Genomic DNA, 12,683 nt, shown 5'->3' with positions numbered 1-12,683 from the left:
GGTTGTTTTGGCGGTGTCAGAGGTGTAACTGCGTTAGAGCTGTCAAATCCATAAGCGGCACCTGGCATATACCTAAAGCTTACGTTGCCATTGGCTGCATGAAGCCGCAATAAGAGAAATCCCACGCAGCCTTGTTTACAAGTTCGAACACTGGAATGTGAGCTGTACTCGACACCTCAATTAGGCTCATTATTTCGTTTAATTGTTTTCAATTTGAGTGTCATTATTTGTACATAGCCGACACCATTTAATTCTGAACTTTTAATGTGAGTTGGACAGGTGTGGCTTCATGGCAATGATCAAGAGCAGCTGCTCATCCATTTTTACAGATACAACACAGTTACACCTCCGACACCGCCATGTTGTCGTTGATGACCTGGACAGTACACTCGCTAGGGTTTGACCTCTCCGTCCTTCAAGCCTTAGAAGGTAGTGGCTTTGGTCCTAGAGGAGAAATGACTTGGACACACCAGCTGGTCCCTCTCTACTGAGACCAGACCCTGTCCTCTCAAAGGCCCAGGGTCCGTACAATACACGTTACTTCGGTCCTCCATCAAGTGACCTTGCCCCTCCACATAGTCATACAGATCCAGCATGTGGCAATTGCAGCTCCAGTCTTTCCTTCGAATTCTCCTCACATTCTCGTGGAAGAATGCGTCGAAGAAGGCCAGAGGAAGGGTCTGGAGGTTGTTCTCTGAGAGGTACAGCCTCGCCAGGAAGGCCTGGTTGTTATTCTGCAGGTGAACGATTTTCATCTTGGTGAGATCTTGGAAGATGGTTCTGGGCAGCGATGTGAGCTGGTTCTCCGAGAGGTCCAGGTTCTGCAGGGCCGTCAGGTTCCGGAGACATTCTGTGGAAGGTCAGTGAGCTGGTTCATGGACAGGAACACGTGGGTGAGACTTGTTAGACGCCAAATGAGTCTGGCAAACGCTGCACCAGCCTGTTGCCTTTGAGATCGAGCTCTTCTAAGCTAGAGGGAAAGGTTCCAGAGCTCAAGTTTGTGATCAAGTTGCTGCGAAGATTCAGCTCATCTAGTTTTTCTAAGTGTGAGAAGACACCCTGAGTGAGTTAAGATATCTGGTTTCCCTGCAGGCAAAGCCGTTTCACCTGGAAGATGTGGAAAGTGTTGGGCAAGAGGACGTTGATCAGGTTGTAGCCCACACACATAAAAAAATACTATAGTGTATATTAATTATATTATTCACTGTAGTGTTTTTGTGGACTTTCCTGTAGTATACTGTAGTATTTACAGTTTACTTAAGTATAAATACTGGAGTAAAAAAAGACTAGTATATACTATAATGATTTCTGAAGTACAGTATTTACTGTAGTGGTTTTGTAAACTGGAGTTTACTGTAGTATTTACTGTAGCGTTTCTGCGGGCTATAGTAAGTACATTACCAGTCAAAAGTTTGGACACACCTACTCATTCAAGGGTTTTTCATGTAGAAACCAAAAAATATAATTTTATATTTGAGATTCTTCAAAGTAGTCACCTTGACAACTTTGCACACTCTTTGCATTCTCTCAACCAGCTCAGGAGTTAGTCACCAAGAATGCATTTCAATTAACATGTGTGTCGTGTTAAAAGTTCATTTGTGAAATTTCTTTCCTTCTTAATGCATTTGAGCCAATCAGTTGTGTTGTGGCAAGCTAGGGGTGGTATACAGAATATGGTATTTTACCAAATAGGGCTAAGTCCATATTATGGCAAGAACAGATCAAATAAGCAAAGAGAAACGACAGTCCATTACTTTAAGACATGAAAGTCAGTCAATATGAAACATTTCAAGAACTTTTAAAGTTTCTTCAAGTGCAGTCACAAAAAACCATCAAGCGCTATGATGAAACTGGCTCTCATGAGGACCACCACAGGAAAGGAAGACACAGAGGTAACTCTGCTGCAGAGGATAAGTTCATTAGAGTTACCAGCCTCAGACATTGCAGCCCAAATAAATGCTTCACAGAGCTCCAGTAACAGACACATCTCAACATCAACTGTATTGGCCTCTGCTAAGACTAGGGATAGAGCTCTATGTATATTTGTAAACAACAGCTAGTGCAGGATATCTAAGGAAGTCCCAAGGTTTTGCTCGACTGAAGTGGAGTATCTCATGATAAGCTGTAGACTACTCTATCTACCTAGAGAGTTTTCATCTGTATTTTTTGTAGCTGTCTATATACCACCACAGAACGATGCTGGAACTAAGACCGCACTCAATGAGCTGTATACCACCACAGAGGTGGCACTCCTAATGTCCGGGGACTTTAATGCAGGAAAACTTAAATCCTTTTACCAAATTTCTACCAGCATGTTAAATGTGCAACCAGAGTGAAAAAACTCCAGACCACCGTTACTCCACAAACAAAGCACTCTCCCTCGCCCTGACCAGAATTCTATTCACCTAATTCCTCCTTACAAGCATAAATTATAGCAGGAAGCACCAGTGACTCGGTCAATAAAAAAGTGGTCAGTTGAAGCAGATGCTAAGCTACAGGACTTCTATCACAGACTGGAATATGTTCTGGGATTCTTCCGATGGCATTGAGCAGTACTGTACACCATATCAGTCACTGGCTTCATCAATAAGTGCATCGATGACGTCGTCCCCACGTTGATTGTACGTATATACCACAACCAGAAGCCATGGATTACAGTCAACATCCGCAATGAGCTAAAAGGTAGAGCTGCCGCTTTCAAGGAGCGGGACTCTAACCCGGAAGCTTATAAGAAATCCTGCTATGCCCTCCGACAAACCATCAAACAGGCAAAGCGTCATTACAGGACTAAGATCGAATCATACTACACCGGCTCCGACGTTCGTCGGATATGGCAGGACTTAACCCAAACTATTACAGACTACATAGGGAAGCACAGCCGAGAGCTGCCCAGTGACACGAGCCTACCACACGAGCTAATTTACTTCTATGCTCGCGTCGAGGCAAGTAACACTGAAACGTGCATGAAAGCAACAGCTGTTCCGGATGACTGTGTGATCACGCTCTCCGCAGACGATGTGAGTAAGACCTCTTGGGGCTAGGGGGCAGAATTTTCACTTTTGGATAAATAGTGTGCCCAATTTCAACTTCCTGCTACTCATCAAGAATATCAGATATGCATATTATTCATAGATTTGGATAGAAAACGCTCTGAAGTTTCTAAAACTGTTTGAATCATGTCTGTGAGTATAACAGAACATATGGTAGCAGGCAAAACCCCGAGGACTAACTGTTCAGAATTTTTCATTTTTTTTCCCTCAAATTTTGTTAATCTGGCGCTCTGCATTTTCCCTGGCAATTGGCTAGTGAAGAAATTTGCGTATACCAAATAGGTTAAACAGGTCAACATTCACAAGGCCGCAGGGCCAGACGGATTACCAGGACGTGTACTCCAAGCATGCACTGGCCAACTGACAAGTGTCTTCACTGACATTCTCAACCTCTCCCTGTCTGAGTCTGTAATACCAACATGCTTCAAACAGACCACCATAGTCTCTGTGCCCAAGAACACTAAGTTAACCTGCCTAAATGACTACCGACCAGTAGCACACTAGATCCACTCCAATTTGCGTACCACCCAAACAGATCCACAGATGACACACTCTCAATCGCACACCACAATGCCCTTTCACACCTGGACAAAAGAAACACCTGTGAGAATGCTATTAATTAAAACCATAAACACGTCCCTCTGCAACTGGATCCTGGACTTCCTGACAGGCCGCCCCCAGGTGGTAAGGCTAGGTAACAACACGTCCGCCACGCTGATCCTCAACACGGGGGCCCCTCAGGGGTGAGTGCTCAGTCCCCTCCTGTACTCCCTGTTCACTCATGACTGCACGGCCAGGCACGACTCCAACACCATTATTAAGTTTGCCGATGACACAACAGTGGTAGGCCTGATCACCAACAACGACGAGCAGAATATTGGGAGGAGGTCAGAGACCTGGCCGTGTGGTGCCAGGACAACAACCTCTTCCTCAATGTGATCAAGTAAGGAGATTATTGTGGACTACAGGAAAAGGAGGACCAAGCACGCCCCCATTCTCCTTGATGGGGCTGTAGTGGAGCAGGTTGAGAGCTTAAAGTTCCTTGGTGTCCACATCACCAACAAACTAACATGGTCCAAGCACACCAAGACAGTCGTAAAGAGGGCACAACAAAACCTATTCCCCCTCAGGAGACTGAAAATATTTGGCATGGGTCCTTAGATCCTCAAAAAGGTTCTACAGCTGCACCATCAAGAGTATCCTGACTGGTTGCATCACCACCTGGAATGGCAACTGCTCAGCCTCCGACCGCAAGGCACTACAGAGGGTAGTGCGTATGGCCCAGTACATCACTGGGGCCAAGCTTCCTGCCATCCAGGACCTCTATACCAGGCGGTGTCAGTGGAAGGCCCTAAAAATTGTCAGACTCCAGCCACCCTAGTCATAGACTGTTCTGTCTGCTGCCGCATGGCAAGCGGTACCTAGCACCAAGTCTAGGTCCAAGCGGCTTCTAAACAACTTATACCCCCAAGCCATGAGACTACTGAACATCTAATCAAATGACTACCCAGACTATTTGCATTGCCCCCCCACCCCTCTTTTACACTGCTGCTACTCTGTTATTATCTATGCATAAGTCACTTTATTAACTCACATGTATATATTACCTCAATTACCTCAACTATCCGGTGTCCCTGCACATTGACTCTGTACCGGTACCCCCTGTATATAGCCTTGCAATTGTTATTTTACTGCTGTTCTTTAATTATTTGTTACTTTTATTCCTGGTGTTCTTAGGTATTTTTCTTAAAACTGCATTCTTGCTTAGGGTTTGTAAGTAAACATTTCATTGTAAGGTCTACTACACCTATTGTATTTGGCGCATGTGGCAAATTTGTAAGGGCTATTTGACCAAGTAGTATGGTGATGGAGTGCTGCATTAGATGACCTGGCCTCCACAATCACGCCAATTAAGATGGTTTGGGATGAGTTGGATCGCAGATAGAAGGAAAAGCAGCCAACAAGTGCTCAGCATATGTGGGAACTCCTTCAAGACTGTTGGAAAAGCATTCCATGTGAAGCTGTTTGAGAGAATGCCAAAAGTGTGCAAAAGTGTGTTTTTTCCCCATCAATCTACACACAATACCCCATCACAACGCAAAACAACATTTTAGAACAATTAGCAAATGTATTAAATATAAAAAACTGAAATATCACATTTACATAACTATTCAGACGCTTTACCCAATACTTTGTTGAAAGATATTTGGCAGTGATTACAGCCTTGAGTCTTCTTGGGTGTGATGCTACAAGCTTGGCACACCTGTATTTTGGGATTTTCTCCTATTCTTCTCTGCAGATCCTCTCAAGCTCTGTCTGGTTGGATGGGGAGTGTCACTGTACAGCTAATTTCAGGTCTCTCAAGATAAGTTTGATAGGGTTCAAATCTGGGCTCTGGCAGGGCCCCTCAAGGTGGCAGGGTAGCCTAGTGGTTAGAGCGTTGGACTAGTAACCGAAAGGTTGCAAGTTCATATCCCCGAGCTGACAAGGTACAAAGCTGTCGTTCTGCCCCTGAACAGGCAGTTAACCCACTGTTCCTAGACCGTCATTGAAAATAAGAATTTGTTCTTAACTGACTTGCCTAGTTAAATAAAGGTAAAATAAAAATATAAAAAATAAAAGGACATTCAGACACTTGTCCGGAAGCCACTCCTACATTATCTTGGCTGTGTGCTGTTGGAAGGTGAACCTTTGCCAGAGTCTGAGTTCTTGAACAATCTGGAGCAGGTTTTCATCAAGGATCTCTCTGTACCTTGCTCCGTTCATTGATCCTGACTAGTGCCTGCCTGCCTGCCACTGAAAAACATCCACAAAGCATGATTCTGCCATCCCTCATCACAGCTTGGAGAATCCGGAGAGGCGTTCTCACTAGGTGAAGAGGTCGCAGTGAACCAGAGTGTCTAGGGCTGGTGGGAGCAGCCTCTCATTTGGTCAGAACTGGCGGCAAGTAGTGCAACGAAATAGAGGAAATTGAGAAAAAGTTGGTGAGGCAACAGCTGTGCTGGAATATGAACAATATGGGTGTCAGTTCTGATGGTATGGAGCGAGCGGATGAGGGTCAAGGACCGGAATGGTCTTTAGTGGAGAGACATAGGAAGAAGCGAGATCATGATACAGAAAGCAGTGGAGTTTCTAGTAAATAAAGCATAAAGAGAGCCAAGGTAGGAAGCAAGAGTAATAATTTGTTGGAGTGGAAAGTGGTGACAGTGTTTGATGAGATCACAGGGCTTCACTTACACCCTAACCGACTATCTAATGCAGTAGAGAAAGAGGTAGGTGAGGTGAAATTAGCTTGGTTCATTGGAAATGGTATATTGTTAATATTGTGTGGTAGCCAGGCTCAGCAAGAGAAGAATCTGAAAATGGAAAAGCTGATCATCCGCCCCCCAACCCACCTCGTTTATCATACCCATAACCCGGTCACATGCATCAACCTGGCACCATCCCTACGGTGTTCTCCAGACGTGATGTTTGGCATTCAGGCCCAAAAGTTCAATCTTGAATTCATCAGACCAGAGAATCTTGTTTCTCATGGTCTGAGAATCTGTAGGTGCCTTTTGGCAAACTCCAAGCAGGCTGTCATGTGCCTTTTACTGAGGAGTGTCTTCCGTCTGGCCACTCTACCATAAAGGCCTGATTGGTGGAATGCTGTAGAGTTGGTTTTCCTTCTGGAATGTTCTCCCATTTCCACAGAGGAACTCTGGAGCTATGTCAGAGTGACCATTGGGTTCTTTGTCACCTCCCCGACCAGTGCCCTTCTTCCCCGATTGCTCAGTTTGGCCGGGCGGCCAGCACTAGGAAGAGTATTGGTGGTTCCAAACTTCTTCCATTTAAGAATGATGGAGGAAACTGTGTTCTTGGTGGAGGTCACTGTGTTTTTTGGTACCCTTCCCCAGATCTGTGCCGACACAAACCCGTCTCAGAGCTCTACGGACAATTCCTTTGACCTCATGGGTTGGTTTTTGCTCTGACATGCACTAACTCTGAGACCTTACATAGACAGGTGTGTGCCTTTCCAAATCTTATCCAATCAATTTAATTTACCACAGGTGGACTACAATCAAGTTGTAGAAACATCTCAAGGATGATCAATGGAAACAAGATGCACCCAAGCTACATGGTTATAAAACTCTTAAGGGTTTGACATGTCCTAAAGCAAAAGGCATAACTCCTCACAGGCACAACACGTCTATTATAAACTTGGAGTCTCTTACTAACTTAGTGGATAACTATGTGCAGGTAAAAAAACAAATCCGTTTGTAATTTGTATGACCAGTTCCAAGGTCTCATTAGTCAAAAGTCCTTGATCGCTTTGCGTCATACCTTCAAGCATAATACACTCATTATATTCATCTCATAATAACATGTACAGGTGACAACAGTGAATCTCCGGACAATCCTGTATGCAAACGGTCACCTGGACTGTCTTCAAACTCTGAGGCTCTACGGACCAAATCATCCAAAGTATAATGAGTAAATAGAAAGTTCCAAAATCATTTATTCCAGCATTTACAATACCTTGGAAATTTAAAAAAGTTTTGCAGTTCTACACTGCCAAAACAATTACATTGTGTAATCCTCACATCTTCAAGGCCACCACCCTGCTAGAAGATATCGTTATATCTCTCAAATTCTGCAAGGTTATCATGTTGAGAAAGCACTGGTGAGTTTATGGGTGTAGTGATTAGATTAGTATTAATCACCCCACTGTTTATCTCAGCAATTCAATCTTGGACATTTTTAGGCATGTTTTTAGGCATAATTTGATGGGTCATCCAGGGTGTCAGGGCTGAATACAAATCCTGCCATAGCGTATCTTTCAAAATCATTAGGGTCATTGTGATAAGAAAGCATCGGAGAGTCTGACGGCAAGTCAACCAAATGTGTATAAAATTGTGCACAGATTATTTCTTGCATTAAAGATTGCAAGTGTTGGTTAGGGTTTGTTGGCTTTGTAACATAGCTTTGGGGTGTGTTGGAATGAGCGTGTGGGTAAGGTATTGGGTTGCAGAGGGGCTGCTTGTGTTGATGTCAGTGTCATGGCTTGATGCATGTGACCGGGTTATGGGTATGATAAACGAGGTGGGTTGGGGGGCGGATGATCAGCTTTTCCATTTTCAGATTCTTCTCTTGCTGAGCCTGGCTACCACACAATATTAACAATATACCATTTCCAATGAACCAAGCTAATTTCACCTCACCTACCTCTTTCTCTACTGCATTAGATAGTCGGTTAGGGTGTAAGTGAAGCCCTGTGATCTCATCAAACACTGTCACCACTTTCCACTCCAACAAATTATTACTCTTGCTTCCTACCTTGGCTCTCTTTATGCTTTATTTACTAGAAACTCCACTGCTTTCTGTATCATGATCTCGCTTCTTCCTATGTCTCTCCACTAAAGACCATTCCGGTCCTTGACCCTCATCCGCTCGCTCCATACCATCAGAACTGACACCCATATTGTTCATATTCCAGCACAGCTGTTGCCTCACCAACTTTTTCTCAATTTCCTCTATTTCGTTGCACTACTTGCCGCCAGTTCTGACCAAATGAGAGGCTGCTCCCACCAGCCCTAGACACTCTGGTTCACTGCGACCTCTTCACCTAGTGAGAACGCCTCTCCGGATTCTCCAAGCTGTGATGAAAATGCGCCTAAACGAGGGTGCACCACCACAACAGGCCTTGTGAGGGTACTGTTCTACAGAACGGGTATGTCTCTCTAACAACTAATGGTGCTACCAATTGTGTTGTTCCAGAATGTACTGTTAAAAGAAGATACAAGAGAAGGTGTTACACACATTTTTACATGAATAGATAATATTTTATCCGGCATCATCATCATTTTATACAAACAATATGAACAAGGTTACTAACCTTCTCAGAAATGTCTCTTTTTCACATTCTTTTTTCTGAGTTTACTCATTCTGGGCTAGGGCCAGGCTCTCAAATTTCTCCTCAAATTTAGTTAATAAATCTGTAAAGACAAAAAGAGGCAAGCTAAAAATTAATTTAAAAAAAGTCCTTAATGAACTATTAAATTATTAGCAGAAGGTATCTGTACTTACAGATTTCTGTAAACTATCCCGGTGTTGAAATGATGAAATTACAATTCTCAAAAACTTCTAAAAGTGATTAAAAAAATAATAATCTGGTTTTAAAATCACAATCACCCCACATTTATCTTAAATATTTTGATTGCTGTTCCACCAGAGACTCTGGGTTCGAGCCCAGGCTCTGTCGCAGCCAGCCGCGACCGGGAGGCCCATGGGTGGCACACAATTGGCCCAGCATCGTCCGGGTTAGGGAGGGTTTGGCCTGCAGGGATATCCGTGTCTCATCGCGCACTAGTGACTCCTGTGGCGGGCTGGGCGCAGTACACGCTGACCAGGTCGCTAGGTGTACGGAGTTTCCTCCAACAAATTGTTGCGGCTGGCTTCCGGGTTGGATGCGCGCTGTGTTAAGAAGCAGTGCGGCTTGGTTGGGTTGTGTTTCGGAGGACGCATGGCTCTTGACCTTCGCCTCTCCCGGGTCCGTACGGGAGTTGCAGCGATGAGACAAGACAGTAACTACTAACAATTGGATACCACGAAATTGGGGAGAAAAAGGGGGTAAAGAAAAAAATATATATATATTTTGATTGAACACACTGTGAATAGTGGACCACACACATTGAGAAAGACGGTTTAGAAAAAAAGGTATAGAAAAAGAATAATTGAAATAAAAGTGATAAATATTTACATTTATTTAGGCAAGTCAGTTAAGAACAAATTCTTATTTACGATGATCACCTACCAGGGAACAGTGGGTTAACTGCCTTGTTCAGGGGGAGAACGATAGATTTTTACCTGGTCAGCTCAAGGATTCAATCCAGCAACCTTTCTGGTTACTGGCCCAACACTCTAACCACTAGGCTACCTGCCGCCCCAGGTAAACAGAAAAGGGAAAAGAGAGAGAAAAGTGATTATCTCATCGACGAGGTAACAACGTTTTAACCGTATAATACAGCAGGATCTCCAAACAACTGGATCATCCTAAATTCATTCTTACATATATCTCACAGAATACAGAGTGAAAAATGTACTTGCGTCTATCCATATGTCTTTTATTTGCTTACTCTTGTTGATGAACAAATACAAAAACCCAAAAATATTTTTATGTTGTTGGCCTATCAAAGATTCAGCACATCACTGATTGGACTGTCTTCCAATCTCACAGGCTAGAAACGTTTATACATTGACGAAGGAACCACAAAAGGCCACACAGTCACACCTGGTGACACACACTCACGCGCACACACATACCCTCACATCCAACACGCTTCTTAGATACAAGAGCCTGACAAACAACCTATTGTCTAGCTTGCTCAAGCTGCTATTTGTTCCCTCCCCCCCAATTGTATTCAAATTGGTTGGCTTGATCACAGGACAGGACACCCCTTCTCAAAATGGATTCATCCTCTCAGCCTTGAGTGCCTAAAGAATCAAAGTATAATGGCACACACACACAAACAAAACCTACATGCTTACATACCATTCAAGGTGACCACTTGGTTCCCTATTTTAATGACCCCTTCCTAAATCATGAGGTGTGAACTAGAGTTTGACTCACACCGCCCTACATTAACAATAATGTTGTTGGAGGTGGTTTATGGTATAGAAATTAACATTAAAATCTCTGGCGACAGCCATGGTGGACATTCTTGCAGTCAGCATGCCAATTTCACTCTCCCTGAAATGTTGAGAAATCTGTAGCATTGTGTTTTGTGACAAAACTACACATTTTTTTAGAGTGGTCTTTCATTGTCCCCAGAATAATCATCATGATGTTTAATCAGCTTCTTGATATGCCACACCTGTCAGGTGAATGGATTATCTTGGAAAATGATAAATGCTCACTAACAGGGATGCAAACAAATTTGTGCACAAAATTTGAGAGAAATAAGCTTTTTGTGAATATGGAACGTTTCTGGGATCTTTTATTTAAGCTCATGAAACATTGTACCAATACTTTACATGTTGTGTTTATATTTTTATTCAGTATATAATGGGATCTAGAGAGGCGTGTCTTTGATGTTGGAGTTTAACCATGCAAAGGCTTCTGGGTTTGAGGGGTTATCTACTGTATACCGTCAGGGAAAAGAACATTCAACAAAGTACCTCAACCAACCTATACCATGCTTCTTACAGCTTCCCTCCCACTTATACTGGGATGTGGTGGACTGTTCACTTGTTGGTTAAAAGGGTGTCGTGTCTGATTAAGACCTGTCAATTGATCCCTGGCAGGACTGAGATGCTAACAGTAGCTTCTCTGACCACAATGTGAGAGATTGTATGTGTGATGATGGTCATCTTATAGCATAAGAGGTTTTCCATCACCAATGTACTTATGTTCAAAACTGTTGTCTGCAGCATCAGTGATAAAGAATTATTCAAGAGATCTTCAATGGTCTCACAAATGTAATAAAATAAAAAAAAGTGTCATAAAATCTCCCTTCGTATGTTACAAACACAAATCACAGGTATGATATCTGTGGTCATAAATCATGACTCCTGGGTCAGGTTCTACCTAATGTTGCAACATGTGATATAAATATACATACATCAATCACAGACAACCCCCAAACAAAACTACTTCACGCCAATTTAGAGTCTTAGTTAACATAACTACAGCCACAGGAGAACCCTCCCCTACCCAAATACCATTCCCTGAAAGCAGTCCCTCATGTTTACAACCACAGGTGAAACCACCTGGTTATCTATTGTAAATACCCAATTTCATTGCCACTGGACACGCCCCCAATCTAAATCAAGAGGCAGTGCACTACAGTTTGTCACAAACTGCCCCTCATTAACTGCTCTCACATCTCCCACAATCTGTGGGAGTGTGAGAAGTGTGTGAGAAGAAGTCACAGCCATCTAATGTCCCCCATTCATATCCTGTTACAATTCATGACACATTGCATTATGACACATTACCTAACATTGATATTACGTTTATATAGGTGAATTGACAAAATCTTTAGGACCTTTCTATCGAAATAAAATGTGGTGTAGGTTCCTCGCTAGTCTAGTATTCAAAACCTTCATATCATCAGAGGTGAGCTGAGTTTTCCTCCATTTTGTCATAATTGTGCAAGCTTGTCTTGTAGCCGACGACAGTATATCTAGGAAGCAAGTTTGATAAGGCTGAACCATCCTTGCCAATTTTGGATAAGGATCTGAAGAGCCCAAGAAGAGATCAGGAAGGTGCTAGCCAGATCTAGAAACAACCCCTAGCCCCTAGTTCCTAGTCCCCAACTCTGCATACTGTGTGTCTTGAAGATCTGAAAAAGTCGGGTAGATATAAACAACATGATAGTAGGTTTAACCATTGAGTTGTATTTATTTTATATTAATATGGCAAGTCAGTTAAAGAACAAATTCTTATTTACAATGATGGCCTACCCCGGGCCAAACTCTAAACCGGACGACGCTGAGCGAATTGTGCACCGCCCTGTGGGACTCACAATCATGGCCAGTTGTGATACAGCCTGAAATTGAACCAGAGTCTGTAGTGACGCCTCTAACACTGAGATGCAGTGCCTTACCCCATGCCCAATCAGGATGTGTGCATGCTACCACGTGCGCAAAATT

At 43.2% G+C, this 12,683-nt stretch overlaps 1 pseudogene; it reads right to left on the bottom strand.

Annotated features, from left to right (window-relative positions):
- Positions 1-422: 422 nt before the first annotated feature.
- LOC149981690 (leucine-rich repeat transmembrane protein FLRT1-like) overlaps positions 423-12,683 on the bottom strand; it is a 35,796-nt pseudogene continuing 23,535 nt past the window's right edge.

The sequence above is a fragment of the Oncorhynchus mykiss genome, chromosome 8 (genome assembly GCF_057628025.1).
Source record: "Oncorhynchus mykiss isolate SJ-2025 chromosome 8, ASM5762802v1, whole genome shotgun sequence".
Lineage (NCBI taxonomy): Eukaryota > Metazoa > Chordata > Actinopteri > Salmoniformes > Salmonidae > Oncorhynchus > Oncorhynchus mykiss.
The sequence above is the reverse complement of the archived record's forward strand: the minus strand, read 5'-3'. Positions and strand labels throughout refer to the sequence as shown.